At 40.4% G+C, this 27453-nt stretch overlaps 1 long non-coding RNA gene across 1 annotated transcript; it reads right to left on the bottom strand.

The window, feature by feature from the left end:
- Positions 1–4511: 4511 nt before the first annotated feature.
- LOC104853691 lies at positions 4512–27217 on the bottom strand. Its single transcript, XR_777859.1, has 3 exons — positions 27141–27217; positions 26064–26151; positions 4512–4698 (listed from the first exon to the last, which is right to left on the bottom strand). It is a non-coding gene; the product is annotated as an uncharacterized LOC104853691 (long non-coding RNA).
- Between the last annotated feature and the right edge of the window lie 236 nt (positions 27218–27453).

The following is a 27453-nucleotide window of genomic DNA, read 5'->3' as shown; positions in this document are numbered from 1 at the left end:
AGGTAGCAACATTCGGAGATATATTTGATTGTGGAAAGCTGGGAGGTTGGAGCCCTACACTCACCTAGTGGGTAAAGTCCAAGGATGCTAGTGACGCTGCAATCCCTCAGAATGATTTTGAGCCCTAATGTCAGTAGTGGTGTGCCCAGGCTTTCTGTGCTCAGGCTTTGTATACATTAATTCATTTAGTCCTCCCCAAATCCTGATATCATAGTACGCATCTTACAAATTAGAAAACTGAGGCTGGAATAAAGAAAGGTTAATTCACCAACAATTGAATTCTCGAGTTCCAGCCAGTCAGTGCAATAAACCTCACCATGTTCCCTCTCTCCATCCTGTCATTCTGTCTCAGGACACATCCTAAAGCTCTCACCCTTTGGTCTAGAACTTCCTTTGTCCCACTGACCTGCGTGTGTTGGCTCTGGCACCAAAATCTGAAATTAAATGAAATCAAGATCTTTGACTTCCGTGAAATTTCCAGGCTGTTCACATCATGGGACTGGAAACCGGAAAAAACATTCCCATACTGTTAGCCTGATGAATGTCCTCTTTATTCAAATGGATGTTATAAAATATATAAGAAATAGCATAATCAACTGTAAATTAACCTGACTCCATCTGACCCCAGTTTCCTCTCATAGCCTGGGGCATCATGTCCCAAACCTCACACAGGGGTCACATTGGTATCTAAGTAACAGCTGTGGGTGCAGCTTTCTCAAAGGCAGTCAGCATTCTGCTTCTGCAGAATGGGGATGGATCTGGATGGATCATGGCAAATGAAATACGCCAGCACGGAAAGACGATACTGCTTTATCTCAAATACAGAATCTAAGGCTGGTTTCACAGACATGGAAAGGTGGTTACTAGAAGTTAGAGGCAAGAGCTAAGGAAAGGGAAGTTGTACAAAGTCCTGGGTAAACTAAAGGTCCAAGTGCTAGGGAGATACTGCACCCCATGCTGGTCACAGTGAGTAATAATGGACTGCATATTTCAAAATTGCTGAAAGAATACACTCTTAATCTTTCATCACAAAATATGAAAAAGTGACAAATTGGTAAAGTGATAGCTATATTAATTAACTTCACTGAATGCATAATATATGCCTAGATCAAAGCATTGGGTGGATAGACCATCATTTGTCAATTAAAATAAATAAAAAATATGAGCTAATAATAAGGGAAGAGACGTGCCGCTCGCTCGCCTCTCACCATTTGCTCCTCTGTAAAACAAGGGAGACATGAACAACAACAGCACATGGGGAGGATTAAATGAACTAAGACAAGTGAAACCCTGGTAGCAGTGGTTGGCACATCTTAAGTGCTTCATGAGTGCGAGCCATTATTCGGTGTAGACAACTGCTTTCTCCCTAGGTGAACTTAGTTAATTTTCTGATTTGTAAAATGAGAACAGTCCATGCATAATAACTTTCCCGTCTACTTCTTCAGTAAATTGTGAGACTTAAGTAGTAAAATTGATCCGTACTCAATTTGCGAATTGCAAGTACCATACCAATGTGAAAGTATGGTGGTCTGACTCGCAGTGGGAGAATCAAGTAATGGCCTGGCGTCCACAGGCTCACAGCAGCGGGCGAATGATTACCTGGATCTACCCCTCCACTGCCTGGTTCTCAGCAGATGTACTCATTCTGGTCCCTGCTTGGTCTCTCCATACCTAGCAGTTCTTCCACCTGCCTTGTTCCTGTATCTTTCTCCCTTCCAGTTGATTTCTCTCAGGTCCTTCCTGCCACTGGACCCTGCTCGGAGCCATCCCTGGCTTCCCAGAGAGAGTTCAGGCAAAGGTACTGGGAGTCTCATTCCTTTCTATCTCAGAAGTCCCAGAAAAATATTCCTACCCTCCCCTGAAGCTTGCAAACCCCATATATCATTAGATTCCTTCACCTATAAATAAAGTTTTGATTCGCTGAATACTCTCTCAGACAAGAGAAAATCATTTGAGTCCCTTGTAAAGATTGCCAATTTTTTCCACTACCCTCTAAGAAGACCTACTTAGAAGATGGGGAACCAGCAGTCTCTTAGTCTGGAAGCCCCAAATTCTATACTGGAGCTGGGTTTTCCAGATTAGCTTCTATGAAAAAACTGCCATAGGATTTCTAATGTGAAGCCCCCTCCACTCCCTAGAAACAGTGAGCCTGACTCACAGATGTACAAGAATTCTAGCAAAAGGATTCAGCATGTTTTAGGAAACCACACCTCCCAGATTCCCATGACCATCCAACCTCACCTGGGCTCCAGCTGCCCCCTAAGTAAGGAACAGATTCTCTCACAGAGGGACCACTCACAAAGGGATTAAATGGAAGCTGGCACAGGAAAGTGCCTTCCAGAAAGACAAAATGCTTCCACTGTTATGTTACTGGTGCATTCTGCCTTCTGGCTGACCCTCTGAGAGAAGCCACCTAAAGCATTTAAGACGTTCCGCTCATTGCCCAGTTTCTTCTAAAAAGATTACGTTAGGACATTCAGGGCCCATCTGTGAGCCAGGTCCGTGCTACTCTGTCCCTATGGCTGCACTGGGAACAGTGATGGGCTGTCTGTTAGCTTTGGCTTGTGTTAGATCTGTCAGCCTGCAGTGAGGTTAATAGATGAGTGGAAACTCCAGTTCTATCAGCCTCTAGATTTGTTGTCATTCATCCACGTGTGCCATAAATTTGTCAGGAAAAGAAATAAATTTCTCACTAACTCTGCAAATTCAGAGTGTAAGATATGAACTAACCAGGAGGTAAAGGAAATACAAGTGTCTCTACCTCTACGTTCCCTTAATCAGTTCAATCCTATGCCATAGTCCTTTGCAGTGGAGTTGGTAAGGGTTTTTCTATATTTGTTGTTGTGGTTTGTTTGTTCCTTGTTTATTATATGTTTATATACACAATAAATACATTCATCATGGAGAATTGGTGCATTCACATATCGCATCTTGATCCTTCCCCTTTCCTTCCCCACACCCCATCTACCCCATCCCCAAGCCCCTTTCCATCTCTTGCCCTCCTCCTATCAGTAGGTTAGAAGTAAATGAGGCCTGATAAACAGAAACCCGAAGGGAACTTGAGTGCAGGAGACTCTTGTGGTCCTGCTAGAGAGAAGAGAGCATACCTTCCATCCTACTGTGATCCAGAGGGCACAGAGCAACTCTCTGCTTCTATCAAAGAAAGAGCTTTGCAAATGTCAGTGTCTTACTTCAGAACAGGGCTCACTTATATTTTCTATTACTACCCCACAAACCACTCCAAACAGAGGCTCCGTGAAGTATCACCCCACATATTCTCTAACATGGGGCTGTATCACCTGGCAAGCCCCCCTTGGCGTCTCACCACAGCTGCAATCAAAGGTCACCTTGAGGCTTTGCCCACTCGCTACTCACTGCTGGTGCCTAGAGAGGAGGGGACGCACGCAGGTGAAAAGCTGGCACTCCTCGGACATCACTCCATCCCTCCGCTGTCCCTACACCATCCGCCCACATGGCAGCTTCAGCACAGGACGTCCTTCCTGCCGTGTTGATCAGTGCCCTGAAGGGAGACAGACTCAGAGACAGGCAGGGTGGGAGCAGGGGTCTCCTTTTATCGTGAAGCCTTGAAAGCCTCCAAAGGCCACTCTCACTACCTCCTGTGATGACAAATGAGTTGTTAAGCTGTCCCAAGACCAAGGCCTTTTTAATAGAAAGAGAATCAAACAACCCTCCAGAAGAATGGTTATCAGCTCTGCCAACACATTGGAATCACCTAGGGACCTTTGGGAAATCCTGACACACAGCCCGCATCCCAGCCAAAGTAGAATATAATTATTAGCTTAACACATATGATGGCTAAAATAGACAAAGGGAATTTCTAATAAAATACTACAAATGTCAATGGACACAGTGGCACATGCCTGCGACCCCAGCACTCCGGAAGGCTAAGCCTGGACAATTTAGTGACAGAGAGATCCCGTTTCAAAAATGAAAGAAAAATGTTAAAAGAGTTGGAGAAGTAGCTTAGTGTGAAAATCCTAGTTTCAGTATCACAAGCCTAATATCCCAGTATCTCAAATGAAGAACAAAAAGAAGGAGAAGGAGAAAGGGGGGAGAAGAAGGAGGGAAGGTAGGAGAAGCAACAGGGGGAGGAAGAGGAGGAGGGGTAAGAGAAGGGTGAAGGATACAAGAGGAGAGGGAGGAGGAAGGAGGAAGACAAAGAGGAGGAGGAAAAGGAGAAGGAAAGAAAGGAGAATGACTCCAGTGGTTTCACCGCCTGCCTCGAAAGCACAAGGTCCCAAGTTCAATCCCCGGTACTGGAAAAAAAAAAAGGCAGATAAGAAAGGGCTCATGACGAAATGCTGGGCCTTGTCAACACCACTCATAACACAGTCAGATGCTTATGCTAATGTAGAACCATTACGAAGGCAATGGCTACTCATGTGCTATATTGGAGACACAAAAGGCTGTACAAGAGCTCTAATATCGTGGATGTGATTTTTCAATTTACTAGGGCTTTCATAATGAAATACCACAGCCTGAGTGGCTGAAACAATATCAGTTTATTTTCTCACAGTGCTGGAGGCTGGGAGTTGCAGATCAGGGAGCTGGCCGGTTTGGTTTCTTCTGAGGCCTCCCCACTTGGCTTACAGATGGCTGTCTTCTCTCTGTGTTTTCATGGGCTCGCACCACTGTGCATGTACTTGTCTGATGTCACTTTGTCCATGCCCCAAGCTCCTGTTTTTGTAAAGATACCCATGATATCAGATCAGGCCCCACTGTAAGGATCTCAGTTTAACTCAATTATCTGTTTAAAAGCCTCATCTCAAAGAGAGAGAGAGAGATAGAGACAGAGAGAGAGAGAAATAAAAGTCCCATTTCTTAAGGGTCACATTCAAAACTGCCAGGAGTTAGAGCTTCAAAATCTAGATTTGAAGGGGAACACAGTATAAACCAGAGGAGTAACCAACCTTTGATGAGTTTCCAAACCAAAGTAGTAAAATATTCCCTCAATTTTTAGTGTAACTGGATTTCTAGGAAACTTCTCATATATTATTAAAACTGTAGGGCCAGGGATTTAGCTCAGCGGTTCGGTGGCCTGCCTTGCAAGCTCAAGGACCCGAGTTCAATCCCCGGTACCAACAAAAAAATAAAATAAAATAAAACCGTGCCCCACCCGTATTACCACATTAGGTTGATGTGTGCCTTATTCCATTTGTGCCGCTACAACAAAATACCATAAACTGGGTAACTGATGTACCATAGAAACTTATTTCTCAAGTTCTGGAGGCTGAGAAGTCTGACAGAAAGGAACCAACCAGTATGGTATCCGGGGAGGGCTGCTCTGTGTTTCCAAGAAGGTGCCTTTCCAAGGTGACCTCTGGAGACGAGGAACACTGTGTCCTCGCAGGGCAGAAGAGACCAAATGGGAAGAGTGCACTCCTTTCAACCTTCGCCCTTTTTGCTGATTGTACTCATGAGGGGGGAGCCTCCCTGACCTAACCATCATCCGAAAGCCACTTACCTTAATTCTACTCCATGGGGATTAAATGTCAACCTGAATCATGGAGACATCATCATTCAGTGATAGCCAAATATACAGCAGAGTTCTACTCAAACTTGATCATTAAGAATAGCTTTTACACTGATGCAAGTGTCCCACGGGGCATTCAGGGCTGTGCAGGCTGAGAGACAATGTATTTGTGCAGAATTGTTGAGTACTGAGACAGTGAGGCACCCCCAACTAATCCTCACTGAATGTCAGTAACACTGCTTCAGTTACTGTGGCATCCAAGTTGTTCCCTAGAGGGCAGAACTGGCCCCTTTGAGAATGTTTGATTAAAGGAGCCCAATGATAAATCATAACCTAATCATTTTTCTTGTCAGAGAAAAAGTACCACCCCTGGTTTATATGTTAAGGTTTAATTGCTGTTACTAGATTTTCTAAGCTTGGGGCCAAACTATTTTTATGTTTGATACTTAAGCGTGACCACAGGTCTATTTGACATGATGAAAATTACCCAAGTACAAAAAAGATGGCTTTCGCATAAAAGCAGTTGTGTCTTTATGGCATTCCAAATTAGCCACATCAGTGATTCTCTCTGTTGGTCTAAGAAGCAGTCTAAAGCTGATCACCAGCAAAAAAGGTGTAGAATTTTTTTTCCCTCTTGTTACACATTTGGGAAAAGAGCCAAGACTAAATTTGCCACGGATGAAATATTCTAAAAGTATTTCGGCTGTGAATGTTTACTTTAAATTTGATGTGCTGTGTCTATAGACACCATCAACAAAAGATAGAGGACAATATAGAGAAAACACATTGTTATTTAGCTAGTGGCACCATGATGCCCACAGACCCAGAATTGGCAGGTAATGGAGCCACGAAACTTATTGTAATGGTTGATCTAAAATGTCTTCCAAAAGACCCATGTGTTCAGACATGGAGCTTTTGAAGGGTGATTAGGCTCAGGAAGGCACCCAACTCCAAGGTGACTAAGTCCACCGGGGAGTTCAGAGTGGAATGCACCGTCAGGAAGCGGGGTCTGGACAGAAGGTCAGGTCACTGGGGATGTGACCTGGAAGGGTGTATCTTCCTTCCCAGCTCCTTCCTTCCCTCTCTGCTTCCAGGCCACCATGATGTGAGCAGCTCCCTCCACCATGCCCTTCTTTCCTTGGAGCCAGCTGACCATGATTAATAAAACAAACTTCTCCTCCTTTAAGTTGCGGGTGTCAGTTATTGTATCGCACCAACAAGTAAGGCAGACAGAAGCCCAGGTGCATCTGACACCAGAGGTCTCCTCTGCAGAACCGTCCAGGTGGGGTGTGCAGGAGAAGGCTGAAAATGGGGCGAGCACCCACTGTCAGGTGAGCGGTAACCACAGCATCTTGCCTAGCAGGTGGCGCAGTCGGAATCCCTCCTCTGAGCACACCAAACTCAGTCAGCTTCTGAATTTAATTGATCATTGATCAAGGACCAAATTTCACTCCCATTATGAACGTCTAAGTCAAGGGAGAAGAGATCTAACACATACATAATTCCAATAATAGGGCCATATATGAAGTTTCAACATCCAGAATGTTGAATGTATTATTCCTTTCATGATTAGCTTTTAAGTGGCCTGAAAAGCGACAGTGTTATTCCATGTTTTTCCAGAGCCTCCAGCTCTGCTAATTCTTGTGAGAAATCTCAAGGTAATTCCACTTTGAACAGTTGGCAGCAACCCTGGCTGTGTATTGTCCTCTGTGTCCCCATCTGTTCCAGCTCTCAACATCTGGAAGATTTTCCTCAGAGAGAGTAGAGAAGAAGATTAAAGACTTATTGTTATCTCCTCTTTTTAATGGATTTTCCTTTGACTGTAGCTATTGATTTTTTCATAGCATGAACAAAATAGTTTATGGTCATGTCTACGTGTGGAAAAATAACAGATAGCCCCTAAAATATTGGCCAAGATGAATCATAGCGCAAGTGATTACAATAGCAATTTACTGTAATATATACTTTGGAATGAATGAGACGATATGACAGATTCAACTACATACCATACATAAATCATGGAAAACACAAAATGATCTGGAAAAATGAATGGGATGACAGATGTGACTACAGTCTCAGCTCAGTGTCATCTCCTAGGGAACAAATCTAGAGAGCTTTATTTTAGCTAAGACATTCAAGACTGTGTTTTAGATAAACTGCTTCAATGTAATCATTATTTGTGTTTTGAGTTGTTAACTAATCCTCAAGGTCTTTGTTCTGGCAAGAAGAGACGATGTTTATAGTACATTCGTTGCATGTGATGATACTTTGTGTTGTTTAATTACATCTGAAATCCCAAGAGTCCCTGCTGCAGTCCCTGTCCCTGGGACACCAAGAAGGCTATAACAGCCTAGAATTAAGGAGCGGGCTCTTCGCCAGTGACGTGAAGCTGGGGCTCTCAGAGGGCGGCCAGGTTTCCCTGGTGACCCAGTACCATCGAATGACTTTGTACACATTCTGTGGTATTCAGAATGATAGCTACAGGAAGTCAGAGAATCAATCAAATACGACTGCATATAACTAATTCCTCCCTCCCATTTCCACCTTTCCCAAACACATTTAGGGATGCCTTTCTTGATAGATTCGATCATATACATATGGTTGATATATCTAGGTCAATGCCTTGATTGAAAATATCCAAATGATATACAATTACTATCCAGCCATTACAGTCATAATGTATTCAAACTATTATGATAATTTTACAATGGCTAAATGAAATATGAATGGGACAACTGATCTTCTTTGCAGCCAGTTCTAATCTTCATCACCCCATTGACCATTTGGCAACTGATTTAAGGGAATTGTTAAATATCAGTTAATAGCTTTCCCCGAGACCGCCAAGGGAATTTGACAAAAGAAGAAATGTAATGGTTTGTTGTGGGCCTGAGGCCCATGAATTACCCAGACTTTTAAAAATCGTTCTTCCATTCAGTACACATTTACTCAACAGCTAGGTTCTCAGCACAGGACTATATCAGGACTTCAAAGATGCGTGAGAATCCCGCAAAAAACTAAGAGCTGAAGCAAAAGGAAAGACAGTGTGCACTGACCTATGACATAATGCTAATTGTCCACTACAGTAGCCACTGGCCACATGTCACTCCTGAGTACTAGCCATGTGGCCAGTCTAAAAGAGATGAGCTATATGTGCCATATATACCAGATTTCAAATAATTGGCTCAAAAAGAGCATTTTAATATACCTTACTAAGTTTTAAACTGATTACAGGTTTGTGACAGTTCATTTTATGTGTCAAATGACTGGGCCCTGTGATATTTGGTGAAATGTTATTTTGAGTATTTCTGTGAGTGTTTCAGAATGAAATTAATAATTCAGTGGATACACTAACTAAAGCAAATTGCCCTCTGTGATGTAGGTGCACTTTGTCCATTAGTCGAGTGCCTGAAAAAAGCACCAAGGCTGACCCTCTGGATGGAATACAGAAACTTTCCTGCCAGATGGCCCATGTCTTTGCCCATTCAGGCTACTATAATGAAATGCCATGGTCTGAGTAGTTCATAAATAACAGAAATGAATTTATCGTTGTTCTGGGGAATGAGAAGTCCAAGGTCAAAATGCTGGCAGACCCATTGGCTGGTGAGGACATGCTTCCTAGTGCAATGATGGCTATCTTCTGTGTTCTCACTAGGTGGAAGGGCTTCTCCAGGGCCTCCCCAGTTTCTCTTTCATAAGTTTCTTAATCCCCTTCCAAAGGCCTATCACTTGATACCATCCCATAGGAGGCTAGAAATTCAACACATAAAATCTGAGTCAGACAGAAACACTCAGCACATAGCGTCTTTAGGACTGAAACATTTCTTTCTTCCTTTCTTTAGAACTAAAACATTGTCTCTTCCTGAGCCCCACAACATTGAGACTTGGAACTGTGCTATCAGCTCTGCTAGCTCTTCAGTCTACTGAAGACACTCTTCAGATCCTGGCACCTGATCTGTGTAACTATGCGAGCCAATTTCCTAAAATAAATACACATACACATATATGCATATATATATATATATGGTATAGCTGAAAATGCAGTGAACCTTTAATTTTTTAACTATCATAGTAAAAGATATATTGCCATTAATTCCTCTGAAAATATTCCAACTTGTTTTGAATACACTTATTCCATCTTTCTTGTCACTTTCTGAAGCAGTTCTGGAAGCTCTTTTTTGTGAGTACCTTGAATTGTGCTGTCCTGAACCGACTAAAATGACCTTTCAAGGTCATTTTGACTTTGAGGAAGAGCCACACTTACATGGTGCCAGATCTGGTGAATGAAATGCATGAGGGTGCACCATAACATTTACAAGTAAGTCGTGGCACCTTTCCTTTGGACAGCATTGGGAGCAACATTCACCCCACTTTTTATCACCCTTCAAAAGATCAGAAAGGACTGCCAGAACTGCTTCAGAAAGGGATAAGAACAATGGTATAAGTGCATTTGAAGCGAGGGGGAATATTTTAAGAGTGATTGATGGCAATGTATCTTGTACTATAATGATTTTTTTAATTTAAAAATTTGCTGTATAGTTTTATCACCCTTTATGTTATGTATATTGGTTCTGTTTCTATGAAGAACTATGACAGATATAATACTGAAATTGCAATTCCAACATATTGGGGTGGGTAACATATATTCTTAAAATTATCATTAGTTTTTTACCTTTTTAATATAGCTACTCAGAGATTTTAACTAATATTTGTGGCTCACACTATATTTCTACTGGACTGCAATGACAAAATGTATGTACCATTTGTATGGGGTGGACAGGAAGCAATTGTGTACAGAGGAAAAGGCACTTGATTCTGCTGGGCAGAGATGTTGACCCTTAATGTTCGTCTTTTAGAAGTGTCTCTGGAGGAAATTTAAGTAAAGGACCAGAAACGAAAACACATGGGCAAAGTCACAGTGGCCTTCAAGCGCTTGCCATGTTTATAGAACAAACAGACCATGGGAGTGAGAGGGGAATGAATCTAGCAGAAGATGAGACCAAGGAGGCACATGGAGAGCCATGATTGCCATGGTAAACAGCTCAGCTTGATCCTGTGGCCTGAGGCAATCACCAAAGGATTTAAACTGGGGTTTGCCATGACCAGGTCTTGCTTATTTTCAAAGCAGAGAGTAAGGTTGAGAAGGAGAAAAAAAGTGGGGGGAGGAAACCATTAGCGATTATGCCAGGAGATGATAAGAATATAAATTAGATCGATGATGGGAAGAATAAACTAGGATGAAATGGTAGACCATTCCCAAAGCATGAAAGAAAGGGCAGACCTGGACATCAGAAGGGTAGGTTTCCTTTCCCAAGCTAATTCTTGTATCCTTTCTGTTAAATGCACTCGTCCTGATTATCAACCAATGAAAAATGACAAAACTGCTGAGCATCACATGCCCCCCTCAGATTCCCATTTGAAGTCCATCTCTTCTGGGCTTTTCCATTCATCTTTGACTCTGCTGAAGAGCCTTAGAGCAAGCACTTGGAGTCCATCCACCCACTCCTTCTCACAGAACCCTCCTGTTTTCTCATCCCATGCTACAGTTCATAAAAAGAAGCCCACATGGCAAGGCCCTGGACACAAACTGCTCCTTTTCTTTCTGCTTTCCTTTTGCACAGAGGTCACTGAAGTCTGTTCTATGATTCCTGTCCTGTTTACATAAGAATTGCTTCGGTCTTCTGTCATGTTTTCATTTTCCCTTGGGGACAAAAATGCTACTCTCCTCAGGATTCATGAGAAAAACTGAGGAGTGTAGTTCAATTAGCACTTGTAAAAAGCAGCCATGGAAGTGTTCTGAGTAAGGAGCAAGATATGAAGCAAACACAAGAGTTAGCAGAGGTTAAGAAAGGGGTGTGCAGAGAAGTCCCACAGTCACAGAGTAGCCCAATGAAGGAGAACAGGGACAAAAAAACTACTTCCATTGGGACAGAAATGTATAGGTGAAATCCAATTTTTTTCATTAAGTTTATTGGTATATTTTGGGTATACACTAAAGTTACATTCATCATTGGGATCTTGTACCTTTACATGATATACCTTGGTTCATATTTTTCCCCATACCACTGCCCTCATTTCATCCCTCTACCCTTGCCTATTTACAAAGCCTTTGTTTCTATTTTTTCCTTTTCTCATATTGTTTCATTTCCCTTCCTTCCTTTCCCCCACCCTTCCCACTTCCCCTACACCTTTAGCCCTTTTCTTCCTATTTCACATTATCAATTATACAATTTAACCCTTATTTACAATTTTAGTTTTTCACACCAGAGAGCTATTTAGTATTGACACATGTGTCCTCTTTATTTCATTGAGTATGGCCTCTATATACATCCATTTATCTATAAATGACTCTAGTTCCTCATTCTTTATGGCTTACCAATATTCCATTTTATAGAAAACCCACATCTTCTTTATCCAGTCTCCAACTGATGAGCATTTGAGCTGTTTCCAAGGTTTAGCTATTACCAACTGTGCGGCTATAAACATGGGTGCGCATATATCACTGTGGTGTGATTCTTTTAATTCTTTTGGAAAGATACCCAGCAGAGTAATAGTTGGGTCCAAAGGGACCTCTAATCCTAGTTGTTTAAGGTTTCTCTATATTGCTTTCCACAGTGGTTGCATCAGCCAGAACAACCATCAACAATGGAGAAGGGTTCCTTTCTCCCCACAGCCCCACCAGAATTTGTTATTGGTTGCTTTCTTGATAGCAGCCTTTCTTACTGGGGTGAGGTGAAATCTCAGTGTTGTTTTCACCTAAATCTCTTGAATGACAAGTTATGTTGAACATCTTTTCATATATTTTTTGTTGCTTTTACTTGTTTGAGAAGTATCTGTTCATTTCAGATTCCCATTTTTGAATTGGGTCTTTATATTTGGGGTTCTGATTTTTTGCATTCTTTGTATATTCTAGATAGTAGACCTTTGTCTGAGGAACAGATGGCAAAATTTTTTTTCAGAGATTGTATGTTGTCACTTAGCTCTGCTGGTGGTTTCTCTTGCAGTGCAGAAGGTTTTTAAAAAGATGAGATCCCAGTTATTGATTCTTTGTGCTAATTCCTATGCTATTGAGGATTTGTTCATAAAGTCTTTTCCTATGCCAGTGTCTTCGAGAGTTCTACCTAGCTTATCTTCCAATAAGTTTAGTATTTCTTTTTTAATCCACTTGGATTTTAGTTTAGTGCATGGTAAAACATAAGGGTCTAGCTTTAATCTTTGGCAGGTACAGATCCAGTTTATTCAACACAATTTACTAAAGAGGCTACCTTTCCTCCACTGAGGATGGTAGGCTCCTTTGTCAAAGATGAGGTAGCTGAATACATCTGGAGTTGTTTCTGTATCTTTGAATCTATTCCACTGCGATCCTCAGGTCTGTTTCTTTGCCAGTGCTGTGCTGTTTTTATCACAGTGGCTTTGTAGAATAGTTTCAAGTTGGGAATTGTGATACCCCCTGCCATGTTCTCTGTTACCTAGAATGGCTTTTGCTATTCTATGTCTCTTCTGGTCCCAAATGAATTTTTGGATAGTTTTCACTAGTTCTGTGAAATATACTGTTGGAATTTCAATCAGATTGCATTGAATCTATATAGCAATTTTGGAAGTATGGCCATTTTCTCTATGTCTGTTCTTCCTACTCAGGAGTAAGGGATGTCTTTCCACTTTCTTTTATCCTCTTTGATCTCTTTTTTCAGAGTGTTATCTTTTTTCATTAGATTGATTCCTAGATATTTCTTTTTTTTTTGGATGCTATTGTGAAAGGAATTGTTTCTCTAATTTCTCTCTCAGTGAGTCTTTGATTTGTGTACATGAAGGCTATTGATTTTTTAGTGTTGACCTTGTATCCAATTATTCTACTGAATCTGTCAATCAAGTCTAGAGGTCTTTTGACAGAGTTTTTTGGGTCTCCTATATAGTGTATCATGTCATCAGCAAATAATGACAGTTTCACTTCTTCCTTTCCTATCTTTATTGCTTTTATTTCTTTCTCTTGTCTAATTGCTGTGGCTAACATGAAATCCAATTTTTAAAAAACACATCTAGCCACTGGTTACAGTGAGAAAATTAAGAATGTTTTTTAAAAGTCAGATTGCGTCTTTGTTGTAAACAGTCTGCAGGGTGATGCCAATTATCTATGAGTCTTCACAGCAGCATTGGCATAGAACCTCTTGGAGAGTCACATGTAGTAGACGTGAAACTAGTCATTCAGCCAAAGAGTCCATTTCCAGGCATCTTGGTCTATGACTCAAGTTGTAAGATGTATAGTCTTTTCATAAGGAAGTTACAGGGGATTGTGCTCTCTAATGCCTTCATTAATCAGCTCCTGACTAACCAGCACATCCTAGAAAACTGGTGAGGGCTGGGAGCTGGAAACTGCCCAAATCAGTTATGGTGTGTGTGTCGCAAGCAATGGAAATTGATTCTGACTATATGAAGTAAAAGTAAGAAAAGTATTGGAAAGCAATGAAATAACTCCCAGAAATGAAGAAAAAAGCAGACAGGAAAAATTCAAAAAAGCCAGGAATCAGGGAGCTCTGGAGACCCAGATAGCAGGATAGCCTGCACAGGACACTGGCCCTGAAACTCAGCAGTTCTACCATCATTCTCTGCATTATTCCTTGTGAGGCCCACATTCTAAGGAGAGAGCTCTTTACCAGGACAGCTTGAATCAGTCATTGATTATCTATTCAGGGAAGATGGGGTTACTTGAAAAGCAGTCTCTCCAGGCTGGAAAGTCACGCAGAAAGTGAGGCAGAGTCCTCCACAGGAGGGAGAAGAGATGCTCAGTGGGCAAAAGCACTAGGTGTTCTCCAAGACCCCATGTGCTTTCTTTGTTCAAGGTATCCACTGTCCTTGCCCTCCCACCCGGTAGCCTTCCCAACCTTCATCTCACTTTCTCAAGAACGGTCCTCCAGGTACTCCAACCCTTACAGACTACTTGCTCTTCTGAATGCATAAAACACAAGTAGTCCCCCACGTGGCCATTCATTCATTCAATAGTTTTGAACCTTCACCATGTACCAAGTATTCTACTAGGCACCCGTTTTCTTGGCTTGCCACTCCATGATGCCCTGGGTATAACCTGTTCACATTTGGGAAATAAAGCTTAGCAACATCATTCTTCATCTGGAGGTGTTTGACTCAATGGGCAGGTATCAATCTTGGGCCAGATTCTAGAACCTGAATAAAGGCTCTTAAATTGTTTTAATAACCTGCTATCATATGGCTACTGATAAAACCAAAGTTCTTAGAAATGCTTGAAAGATAAATTCTAATTTTAAGTGATATCAAGGAAGCATCCTTGATTTGCACAGTTTATAATTATTCAATCCTTCAATAAACAAATATCTATTGAACATCCCTTTTGTGTAAGCAGAGCTGATATTTAGCCCCGTGCACTGGTACAGATATAGTGAAAACTCCCATATTACTTGGTAAATAGTCATCTTTCCTGAGCCTTGTTATACTCCAGACACCTCACATGTAAATCAGGATAGTAACACTTCATCTACATATGTTTTGGGTGAGTAATACAACTTGAAAAGCAGTTTGCCCCGGCCTATCAAACACCTCAAAAAGTGATAGTGTCAATAAGATTCACCCAACCTACAGTATCATTACACTGAAGATGTCACAGTGCCGAAAACATGAAGCTCATAACATGGATCCTTTTTTCACCAAACCTTTCTCCCAACCCTGTGACTGGCAGCACATGGAGCTTAGGGGTGCTCTGTTTCTGATAGATGTATCTCATCCAGAACAGTGTTGCAAAAACTCTGCTCCAATACCAACCAGGTTGGCTCCCTATTCCTTTTCTAACCTCAGCACCATTTTCACTTCTTCCCAATACCAAGTTTTACAAAAGTGTTTGAGTCCTTATGGAAGTCTTATAACTAGCCTTTTACATTTTACATTTAGGTCCACCTCATTCTCCAGTGTGAGATCAGAAGATGAGAAAGAGATGGTATTATATGTCTTGGGCCACAAAGAGAATAGGATTTGAAACCAAGATTCTTCTAACTCCAAACCTACCTTTCTGAGTCTAGCAGTGCTTCCTGAAAGTTATTACAGCAAGGTCCTAAGGACAAATGACATTTCTGAACGTCTGTTGGTGTTGATCTGATGAGGCCCAGTGCCTGATTTCTTCTGACCCCAGAGATAAGTCCTGAAGGGATCAGGCAGGCTCAGATTTTACAGTCACAGCCTGGGTTGAAAGATTTTAATTAGTCACTGGCCCACTATAAATTTCTGAGCACCTTGGGTGAGAAAAGTCCAACTGCCAGCATCACTAGAAAAAAGTCCCTCCTTGCAGCAGTGGTAAAATCGCCTGATGCGCTAGCAGAGAAGATGCCATTCCAGGAAGGGAAAATAAATCAGGTTGAACAGCCTGCAAATGTAACCACATAGCCTCTCGCAAGCAGGTGCTGGATGCCAGCTCTGTGTTTCCTTCTGTGTCAGATTATGTTCATTTTTCCATGAAAAGGGCTCATTTTCTTGTTTGTAATGCTTTACTAATTATCTCCTCAGATCATAAAAGACATATCATGTTTTATATTCATACACAGGCAAATGTAATTGTAGAAGTTTTTACCTCAAAAAATCCACTTATTTAAATGGGAAAAATACATGGACAGCAATCCAGCTCTGTTGAAGACACATATGAGTACTCTATAAATTCTTAATAACCTTGAATTTTCTGAAACTTCTTTTTGCCTGCCTCTTAGCTTTACTCAACAGCCAAAATGACAAGCTTTACTCCTAACCCAGCCAGAGTACGAAATACACCTAGAATGCAGAGCTCTTTTGAGGCCCTAATCACTTGCCTAAGGATTTCCGAAGTGTCAAAATATCATTAAAGAGAGTTTCAAAATCAAAATACTCAGACTATTTTCACCACAAACCCTGGAGAAATAAAACTACAAATAACTCATTGGAAAGGCTGAGAAAAAACACAATCTTGAAGGTTGTCCAGAATATTATAGGACTACTTAAATTTTTCTCTTGAATGCTTCCTCTCTAAAAATCACAAGAAAACAATTAGCAATTTTGCACACAGACTGTCTAGTCCACAGGCTCAAATCTCACACCCAGATGTAGTGATAATAACTCTCTCTTTGAAAGAAGAAAGGCAGGCCACTGTATCCTCATTTCCTTCTCTTCCTGAGATGCCTCTCTGAATAAATGCACCAATTTTAGGGTGAAGCCTGGCTTTTTCCCACATGCAGAATATCTTTATTTGGACCCTGAAGGTGCTGCCATCATTTCCTGTATAACACCCCTCCCCGGAAAAGAAACAACTCCAGGGAATTGTGTCGAAGAGACCATCGCATCTCTAATAAAGGTAGGCACAGAGCTTGTCAGCACACTGTCTGTTGCCATAGTTACCGTAAGGTATGACAACAACTGCAGCTCCAGAAATTAAAGTGTCACAGAACAGAGAATGACTGCATATCACTTCACTAAATGATCCCACATGGCACCCTAGGTGATTATTAGGGAGGAATACTGCATTCCTTCAGGTGGGGCAAATAAGCGAAATGGCCTCTGAGAAAACGGTTTCTCGGTGTCGTCTCTCCTGGATCCCAACAGAACGATAAATTGATCCCTTGGTAACTCTGAAAAGCAATTTTTCAACCCTTGCTTTTTGCAAAGTTTGGGAATACAGTATCACAATAATTGGCCGTTGAATCGCTTTTGAGTCCATAATACCATCTACGACCTGCAGCAAAGAGAGAAAAGCACAGTCACTCCGTAGGTTGTCCTATCTAGTTAACAGTAGCAACCAACCAAATTGACCTTTTCCCTAAGTGGCTGATTTTACTCCAAAATATTTGCAGAGAGAAATCCATCTAAAGAGTATATTTTATTAAGTGTATATTTTACTATTTTAAATGAATTGGCTAATTGTCCTGTCTATACTGTTGATACTTGCAGATGTGTCCACAATTTAAAGATTCTAGACAGCATTTACTGCACCTGGGCTCCTTCAAATTGACCTTGCTTGTTTCAGGGGAGTCATACAAAGCTTTTCTCTGCTCCTTAGAAGCTCTTGTAAGGTAACCAGCACAAGAAAAAGGTCAGATCTCTATCAGAATAATGCTAATTTTATTATTTAGCAAGAGAGGAGTTAAAAGTCTTAGTGATAAGAAGAATAAAGCTCTCCCTACAAGAGACTTGATAATGCTACTAAGAAATACACAAACACACACACACACACACACCACACACACACACACACACAACACCCCTTTTTCATTGAAATGTACTCTTGCTGGCAGAAGTCAAGCTGGAACATCTAGCATCTTCCCAACAACTAACTAGACTTGATCTGCCTTTGCCTAGGGTCTGATGAAGACCGGTGTGAGGAAGTCCACCTGTCCCCTTTCCTCTTAAACTTCACTGGAGTTCACACAATGGGGAAGGGGCCAAGAGGATTCACACAGAGACGGACAGGCTTCCCTGGAGGAGGTAAAAGTGGAGAAGCACAGAGTGGGACTTGAGGGGAGCTGGAAGAGCTCAGAAGTTGAGTCATGAGGACTTGGAGACAGGAGGCAGGGAACTTGCCCAACCCTGGCAAGGTGGAAGAGGTCAGTTAGGGAAACACCTCCCAGTTTTCCTCATCTATAACACTGGGATATTTTCTCAATCCTGTGTCAAAGGGCTGCCTACGTATCTTTTTTTTTTTTTTTTTTTCAGGAACTAGTCCATCAAGACAGGACCACGGGGCCAAAGTGGCTCCACACTGAAGGGTGCGGGTGGAGACGGCCCCAAGCACCCCGCGTGGGTGACTCTGCAGAAGCCAGCTCCACCCCCGGGAAAAGGAATAGAACCCGCTGCCCTGATTCCCTCGCTGTCTCAGCCTTAACAACCCCAGCAAGAAGGGCCCCTGACAAACCTGGGCTGCTCCTATGGTGCACAGACACATATAAATAATAGGAAATTTTTGTTCCGAATCTCAGCTAAAAGAAACCTATTGCAAATAAAATGTATAAATGGAGCATAAAGCTTTCGTTTTCTCCACTGAGCTCTTTTCGTTTTCTTGCTTGCTATATGAAAACATCTAGAAAGGGAAAGTTACTATTAGAAACTGAATAGTTAAGTCTTACATTTCCAGAAGAAAAGGCCATTTCCTTTTCTGTGTCATGAATCATCCTTTTCCCCTACAATGGCTTTTGGTTGTTATTACGTAGGTTTCCTTCAATTAACTTTCTTTCTTTGTAATATGTCAGAGTTTATCTTCTTTTTCTCATTTCCTAGTCTTCTGTCTTCTGGTTCCATTTTGCAAACAGGCTGTCTTTATCCTTTAAAAGCACTGACTGTGCTGCTCACTGGAATATTTAATACCAGATGAGAACAAAGCCACATCTGTCATTTCAAGGATAAATCTAAATTATGATATTATTTGATTGCAAGTGTGTCTATGCCCACATATACATGTGAAAACTCTTTCCCCGATTTTACTTTGGGTAACTCAATCTCAAATTGTAATTTCAGGCTGCATCTTCAACACACATAACCAGACACACAGTACATATCCAATAAATACTTGTTGAAAAAATAAATGAATAAATGTTAACTAATTTGCACTTCTCAAAATTAAGATTTACAATACTTGGAGACTTCAAAGGAACCTGTGAAAACATGAAAGGACTTTTAATTTCAGATTTCCCAGTTAGCATTCCATTGGAATAAATAATTATCTTAAGGACAAAATTTTTTCTGATCAAAATAAATAAGAAGAGATCACAGTTCCAGTTAGGCTGGCATTAGCATACTCCCTCACCCGCTGCTCCCACAGAATGCAATTAAACTGGAAAGAATGCACCCAGCACCTTTCGGGGAAACTCTGGAAAGCAAATGGCATCAGGCAGATAATGAAAAGATCAGAGACCTCAAAATATTACTGGAGGGATGAAAAGCATCACATTTAACCTCCAGTTTCTCCTCATCTGGACCCAAAAGGAGTCTAAACCTAGAATGTGCACTGCCAGCGCATACAAAACCACTCTAAGAGAAGCTTTCTCCACACTTCCTAACACTCTGCAGGAAGGGAAATGTGCTTTCAAGAGTGGGGAGGGCATATCATTGCTGTTTATCTCTCCATTCTTTAACCACTTGGAAACTTGCAGTTGTGGTGAATAACACAGTTGGAAAAATAAGCCCCGACTTTCTAGTAAGATGTCCAAGGAGCACAAAGTCCCTAGTAGCAGTAATTATAGACAGTAAAAGTTCCAGAAAATCATGCCTTAAAGAAGTGTACAAATTCCTGAGCTCACTTCCAGGCTGTGTACATGGGTCTCATGCTAAATATCATACTACAGGCTTTGAGAAGTGAACCACAGGTAGGACTACCTCCAGATCTAAGACTGAGTAGTGACCACACAAGCAGGCACAAACAGCACTAAAAAGACTGGAAAATGAACTGCCTCAGGGTGATTCTATAGAAGGTGGACAGGAGCTTGCACATAAGCAGATTGATGGACTAAAAACATAAAGGAAATTTTTTTTAAAATAGCAGTCTCTATCAGATTGATATAAGTCCCTAAGTCTTAATATAACAATTGAAGTGCTCTGAGATACAACCTAAAATCACTCAACATTACTAAGAGCCAGAATAAATAATCTCAACAACTCAAAAGGAAAAGAGAACAAATTACAATCCCCCAACAACACAGATGCTGTGTAGACTTTAAAGCAGCTATTACAAGCATGCTCTAAGAAGTAGGACACCTGGGTGAAGGGCATGAAGGGAGGACAGGAGAATGGGGAAAAAACAAGAACCAAGATATATCATGTAAAGGTACAAGATCCCAATGATAAATGTAACTGTATTGTTTGCTTTGAATGTACCAATAAACTTAATGAAAAAAAAGTAGGACAACCACTCTTGAAAAAAGTGGAAAAATAGTCTCAGTAGAGAAATAGAAGATATTTTTAAAATAGCCAAAGGCAAAAGAACTAAAACAAAGATAATTATGGAGCTAAAATATTCAATGTGTGGATTAAACAGTAGAATAGCAAAGACAGAGAGAGAAAGGGTTCAATACTTTGAAAGTTGATTAACGTTCATTCTTTTTCAATTTTTATCTCTATTAGTATATGTTTGCAGTACATAGTGCTATGTTCATCATAGAGGCTTGGTATGTGTATGTAGCACATCTTCATTTTTTTTGTCCCATTCCCCTCCTCTTTCTCCCTTTCAGAGAGAAAAAATATTTTTTTAAAAATGAGCAAATGCCGGGGATTTAGCTCAGCGTTTCGGTGGCCTGCCTTGCAAGTGCAAGGACCGGAGTTCAATCCCCGGTACCAAAAAAATAAAAAATAAATAAATAAATAAAAATGAGCAAATGCAGCCAGGCGTGGTGGCACACGCCTGTAATCCCAGCACTCAGGAGGCTGAGGCAGGAGGATCACTGTGAATTTGAGACCAGTTTGGGCTACATAGTGAGTTCCAGGTCTGTCTCAACTACACAGTGAGACCCTGTCTCAACAAAATAAAACAAAACAAAACAAAAGAAGCAAAATGTGCAAAACCTCAAGGAACTTGAGATAGTAGAAAAAGATATAATTTTCATGTCATTGGAGTCCCAAGAAAAGACAAGAAGACAAAGTGTGGTGCAGAAAAAATGTTTGAGGAAATAATGTCTTAAATTTTCTCAAATTTGGTAAAAGACATAAGCTTAAAATTCAAGCCCATTGAACTCCAAAGAGCATATAATCAAAGTTATCTGTGTGCTGATAAAATATAATCAATTTATGAAAATTAAACACAAAGAAACAAATATTCTAAACAGCTAGAAGGAAGATGATAGATTAAATATAGGAGAATGATGTTTAACAATTGTTAAATATTTAATAAAAACAATTGACTGTGGATTCCTCAGTAGAGTCCATAGAGGTCAGAAGGCAATGGAACAACATTTTTTTAAGTGTTGAAAGAAAAGTCAGCACAGAATTCTATAGCTATTAAAATATCCTTCAGAAATGAGACCAACATATAAAGATATTATCAGATCAATGGTCAAGAGAATTTGCAGCAAGAGGGGTCTAGAAGTCTAAAAGGATTGCTAAAAGAAGCACTTCAAATGGAGGGCAAATGTACCAGAGGGCAACTTGAAAATTCAGGAATGAAAGACAAGCAACAAAATTGGTTTGACTGACCAAAACTGATTCTAGTATTATTGATGTAGGATGGTACTGTATCATACCTCTGTGAATGTAAAATATCTTGTACCTGCTTTATGATACATAGTAGTGACTGTGCTTTATCAGAGATATATTTAATGATATTACTCTAGAATGTTCTCTTTCCAGATGATGATTAAGATGCTAATAAAAAAAATGTTGCCAGGTACCACAACAGCAACAGAACTATTGCCAGGTACCACACAACAGCAACAGAACTTTGCTGTTTTCTGGATATTAATCTTTTCTTTGTTTTATTTTTTTAATGAAATATGCTGAATGTCTATAATTTTGTTCAGATGAATGCAGAACCTGGAAAAGCTGTTGCTGCTATTGATGCATAACATACTGCTATTATTGGTCTTTTTATATAAATATAAATATACATACATATATATATATATAATTTGAATTTTGGGAAACTTTAACAGTGCTGTCAACTTTGGAAAAAGTTATCCCAATTTACTGTGTTGAGTTGGCATTATACAGAAATGGACAGCCATACTGGTCTAGAAATGCTAATTTTTAAAGTTTTTTTTTCCATTTGTACAGGGGTAACACACTGTATTAAATATGTAAGGTCATATCTACGTGGGTTTGATTACAGAAACTAATAAAGTATTCTCTAAATAATGAAAAAATTTGGTTTGACTGTTTTTCTGCACTTAAATCCTTTAAAATATTTGCAAAAGTTGAAAAAGTGTATGAAATTATAAATGTGGTTTTAAATGTATGTGCACACATATAACATATATGACAACAAATGCACGAAAAGGTAAGAGGAGAACATTTACAGTGATAGGTGTCTACATTCCCCAGGCAGTAAAAAACATGCTAACCCTAAGCAGACTATAAATAGGTTATGCCATTCTACTAAGCCAGAGGTAAACATTTAAAATAAAGAAAGTTTTGTGAGTTAAGAATAAGCAAGGATTTCTTACACAGGGCACAAAAATCACTATCCCACAAAGAAAAAAAAATTATAAATTGTACTTCATCCAAATTTGAAGTGTCTGTTCAATGAAAAATACCTCTATGTGAGCCGTTTCTTTAGAGAAAATGTTTGTAATACATATATCTGGAAATGAACTTGTACACAGAATATATTAAGAAAAATAAAAGAAAGCAAGCCAATCATGACTATGATATCTGATTTTTTAATAGAGGAAAAGATTTGAAAAAAACACTTCACTCACAAAAAACGTGAATTTCAATTAAGTGTAAATAAAAATGATCAAAAGGTATCACTACACACACAGTAAAATAACTAAAATTAAAAGGAGCTGGTGATAAAGATATTTAGCAGTTCCAACTCTTTTATATTGTGGGTGGAAATGTAAATGGTACCACCATCTTGAAAGAGCATTTGGCATTTTCAGTTAAACAAGTACTTATCATATTGACCTCACAAGTCTACTCCTTAGTAGAAAATCGCACATTTTAGGTCTTAGAGCAAAACCCAATAGGAATAAAGATTGACATGCACAGAAAGACATGAATATTCAAGGAACTTTATTTGTACTAACACAAATGTCTAACAACAGGAAACTGCACAAACGAAAGTTCAATCTATACAATGGTTTACCAGTGAGCCATAAAAAGAAATGCATTATTGATACCCAGACAATGTCTTGGGTAAATCTCAAAAATTTTGTTAGGCAGCAGAAGCCAGAGTGAAAAAATAAAAAGTACATAATATCATTTATAACAAATTATAGGTCAGCAAACACTAATCTACAGTGACAAAAAGAAGATCAATAGTTGCACAGGACTAAGATTTGCCTAAAACAAGAATGAGGAGCAGCTGGTAAAATTTTTTTCCCACATTGTACGTTGTTTCTTAGTTTTGTTGATGGTTTCTTTTGCAGTGCAGAAGCTTTTTAATAAGATGAGATCCCAGTTGTTGATTCTTTCTGCTAGTTCCTGTGCTACTGAGGATTTGTTCATAAAGTCTTTTCCTATGCCAATGTCTTCAAGAGTTCTGCCTAACTTATCTTCCAGCAAGTTTAGTGTTTTCTGTTTTAATATTTAGATCTTTCATCCACTTGGATTTTAATTTAGTGCATGGTAAAAGATAAGGATCTAGTTTTAATCTTTGGCAGGTTGAGATCCAGTTTATCCAACACCATTTATTAAAGAGGCTATCTTTCCTCCAGTGGGGATGGTCATCTCCTTTGTCAAAGATGAGGTAGCTGAGTACATATGGAGTTGTTTTTGTGTCTTCCAGTCTGTTCCACTGATCCTCAGGTCTGTTTCTTTGCCAGTACCATGCTGTTTTTATCACAGTGGCTTTGCAGTATAGTTTCAAATTGGGAACTGTTATACCTGTTGCCATGCGTCTGTTGCCTAGGATGGCTTTTACTATTCTAGGTCTCTTATGGTTCCAAATGAATTTTTGGATTCTTTATAGCAGCACAGTTTGTAATAGCTAAAACTTGGAAACAGCCCATTTGCCCATCAGTTGGAAACTGGATAAAGAAGATGTGGTTTTTCTATAAAATGGAATATTACTCAGCCATAAACAATGAGAAATTAGATTCATTCATAGGAAAATGGATACATTTTGGGGATATACTCCTAAGTGAAATAAGTAAGTCACACTTGTGTAAATGCCGAATAGTTTCTCTGGTGTGAAAAACTATAATAGTACATAAGATCCTAATGAGATAATTAACAATGTGAAATAGGAAGAAAAGGGCTAAAGGTGTAAGTGGGAAGGGTAGGGGAAAGGGAATAAGGGAAAAGAAAAAAATATGAGAAAATGAAAAAATGGAAATAAAATGTTTGTAAATGGGGAGGGTAGGAGGGGGTGAAGGGAGGGAAAACAAGAATGAGGGAAATTTTCAGTGTGATGAAAATGGCCTATATCATAATTCAGGTGGTGGTTGGTTATATATACATATACATACATATACATACATACTTTAAAAAGGTTGACTTTAAAATAATCTTTTAACCAGCAATTCTCTAAGGGTGCAATATTTTGCCTTTTCCCTGCTGATTGATAAAGTTGTGCTGAAACAGAGCTGTTAAAAGGAACATACTGTTTCACCTTCTGGATGAAGTTAGGGCATTTTGAGTTCAGTTGATGACTGCACCAAGAATACAAATGATCCCAAGTGGCAGGATGGCACCTGTAACTCTGGCATGGTCAGGAGAATGGGAACTTGTTATGAACCAGATCTGCACTGTATGACTTAGAAGAGAGGCAAAGCGGAGACACAGAGTGCCATGACTGAGGTTCCAATCAGAAGCAAATCCTAAAATCTGAGAGGGGGTTGCTGGGCATGGTAGCACATTCCTGTAATCCTAGTACTCTGGGAAGCTGAGTCAGGAAGATTGGAAGTTTGAGTCCCACCTGGGGAACTAAGCAAATTAGCAAGAATCCATATCAAAGATTTTTTTTTTTTAATGAAAAAGGGCTGGGGATATTGCTCAGTGCAAAGGCCCTGAGTTCAATCCCCAGTACTGCAAAAACTAAAAGCAAAAACTAAAGTAAAATCTGAGTGCGTTGGTACCTCAGCCATGCTCAACACCCTATGACATCCTAAACCCACAGATGTCCAAGCCCATCTTCTGAGAGAAAAGAGCCTCACAATAAATTTACATCAAAATATAAAGAAAAGATGGAAGATCCATATTCCCACCAAAACCTCACCCTAAGAGAGAAAAATTTGGGGGTCAAGAGCTAAATTGTGGTTTTCTTTTGCATCCAGGAAAACAAAAATAATGCAAAGGAAATATTCTTTCTTAACTGATGCAGTATTTAGGGGAGAAAAATATACATAGACAATCGTGCCCACATATCAAAATATGCATAATATACTCACAAACACTATTGTATTACTGTGATCTGCTCCTAATATTGAATGAGTTTTTTTTGTTATTTTTGTTTCCATGGTTATTTCTCAGTAGCCTGGGATACCCTGGAAATTTATAGCCTCATTTCCCTAGTGGCTCTGTGTCAGAGAATATAGCAGCAAAGGAAATCAAAAGCCCTATTTCATCAACTGACTCCAGAGGGGACAGTGGAGGGATCGCAGATGAAGGCTGGCAGCCAGCCCCTTTTCTCGCAGAGGAAAATTACCAGAACTCTCTGCTGAGTGACTAAGCACAGCCCACAGTGTTCTCTTCTCATCCAAGGCTGAGCAGATTCAGCTTTATAAACAAGACTGCAAGAGAAGCCATATTGCACCCCGAGGCAGAGCAAGCCCCCCTGAGCAGGTGGTCTTCCTGCCCCATCTAGGGACATGGGACAGATGGCGCAGAACACTGATGGGTGAGAGCACCGAGGAGGTCCCTGGAACAGCTGCACAGGGCACAGAATCGCCCGCAGGGAAGATGAGTGGAAACCGAAGCCCCCAGGAAAACCCATTTCCTCTCCACTTACCTGGCAGAGATAAGCCACAGTTGAGGCCCATGCCCGACTGCCACATGTCTGTCCTAGTACAGGTCTTAAGTTGCCAAGACGCCCTGGACTATGAAGAGGAAAATTAAAAGTCAATTATTGTTTTTTGGAAATAATAAATTTCCATTTTTTGCCTGATACTGTATTAATTATGAGACTCATAAGAGTAAAGGCTTTCTGACTTATTTCTAGCTCCTAGCAGAGGAGCTGGTTCACAGAAATGCTCAGAGCACATTCCCTGAATGGGTGGATAAATCAATGAATAAGACATTACCTATTTTTCCTCTATAACCAGTGCTAATTGTGAAAAAAGCTGATGCGCATATGTTGCGGGGGAGTATATTTGTATTGGAAGGTTGTATATATTTTCATTAAAGCCTAGCTTCTGAAATACCAAAGCCCAGGAAAATATGACCTTGTGTCTTTTTGTAGCTAGTTAGATGATGAAAGCAGAATATGTCCTCCTAGCAGATTTTGAGTCTATTAATTTCATGGATAAACCATAAAAATTTAAATATACAGTTCTCCCTTTGTAGGAAGGATTTTGAGCCATCTCTAGAAAATTGCCAATGAGGAGAACTGTGCCGTGAGCAGCACTCCAGGGAAGTAGAGTCCTCCAGCACCCACGAAAGAGGAGAAGCCAGAACCTGTGATTGATGTACATCTGATGCCTGTCCTTCCAAAAGTACAACTAGAAGCCGGGCATGGTGGCGCACACCTGTAATCCCAGCACTCAGGAGGCTGAGGCAGGAGGATCACTGTGAGTTCGAGACCAGCCTGGGCTACATAGTGAGGTCCAGGTCAGTCTCAACTACATAGTGAGACCCTGTTTCAAAACACACACACACACACACACACACACACACACACACACACAGTACAGCTAGAGGCAACCTCTGGGCACCATCATCCATTCATTGTCTCCTTACAAATTCTCTACCCAAACTTGCTTCCCTATATTTATGTGGGTTAACTGCCTTCATTCATTCATCACACAGATGGCTACCCTGGCCCCTCTAAGAAAATCTAGCCTCTTTCCATCAAGCCATCAAGCATTACCAAGACACTGGACACTCATTTCCCAGGCAAAATGAATGTCCGGTAGAAGATAATTCAAATCCACCTCTTGAGCCGGGAGCAACGGAAGGCTGAGTGGGCCGCGGAGGCCCCTTGGGGTTCCAGAGTTCATGTTTTCCATTATCTTGGAGCAGAATGGGCTGAAAAGGAAGGTTCCTAAGTTCTGGGAGGGAAACTAAAAAGGAATATAAACACAAGCAACAGACAGCTGGAGTGTGGATACTCGAGTTCCTTCTGAACTTTGTACAGGGAGAGCTCCAGTGCTCTTCTCCTCCCCTGTGGAAGTGGGGACAGA

This window comes from Fukomys damarensis, unplaced genomic scaffold (genome assembly GCF_012274545.1).
Source record: "Fukomys damarensis isolate Sample0158 unplaced genomic scaffold, DMR_v1.0_HiC HiC_scaffold_16, whole genome shotgun sequence".
Taxonomy (NCBI): domain Eukaryota; kingdom Metazoa; phylum Chordata; class Mammalia; order Rodentia; family Bathyergidae; genus Fukomys; species Fukomys damarensis.
This window is presented reverse-complemented; position numbering and strand designations above follow the sequence as displayed.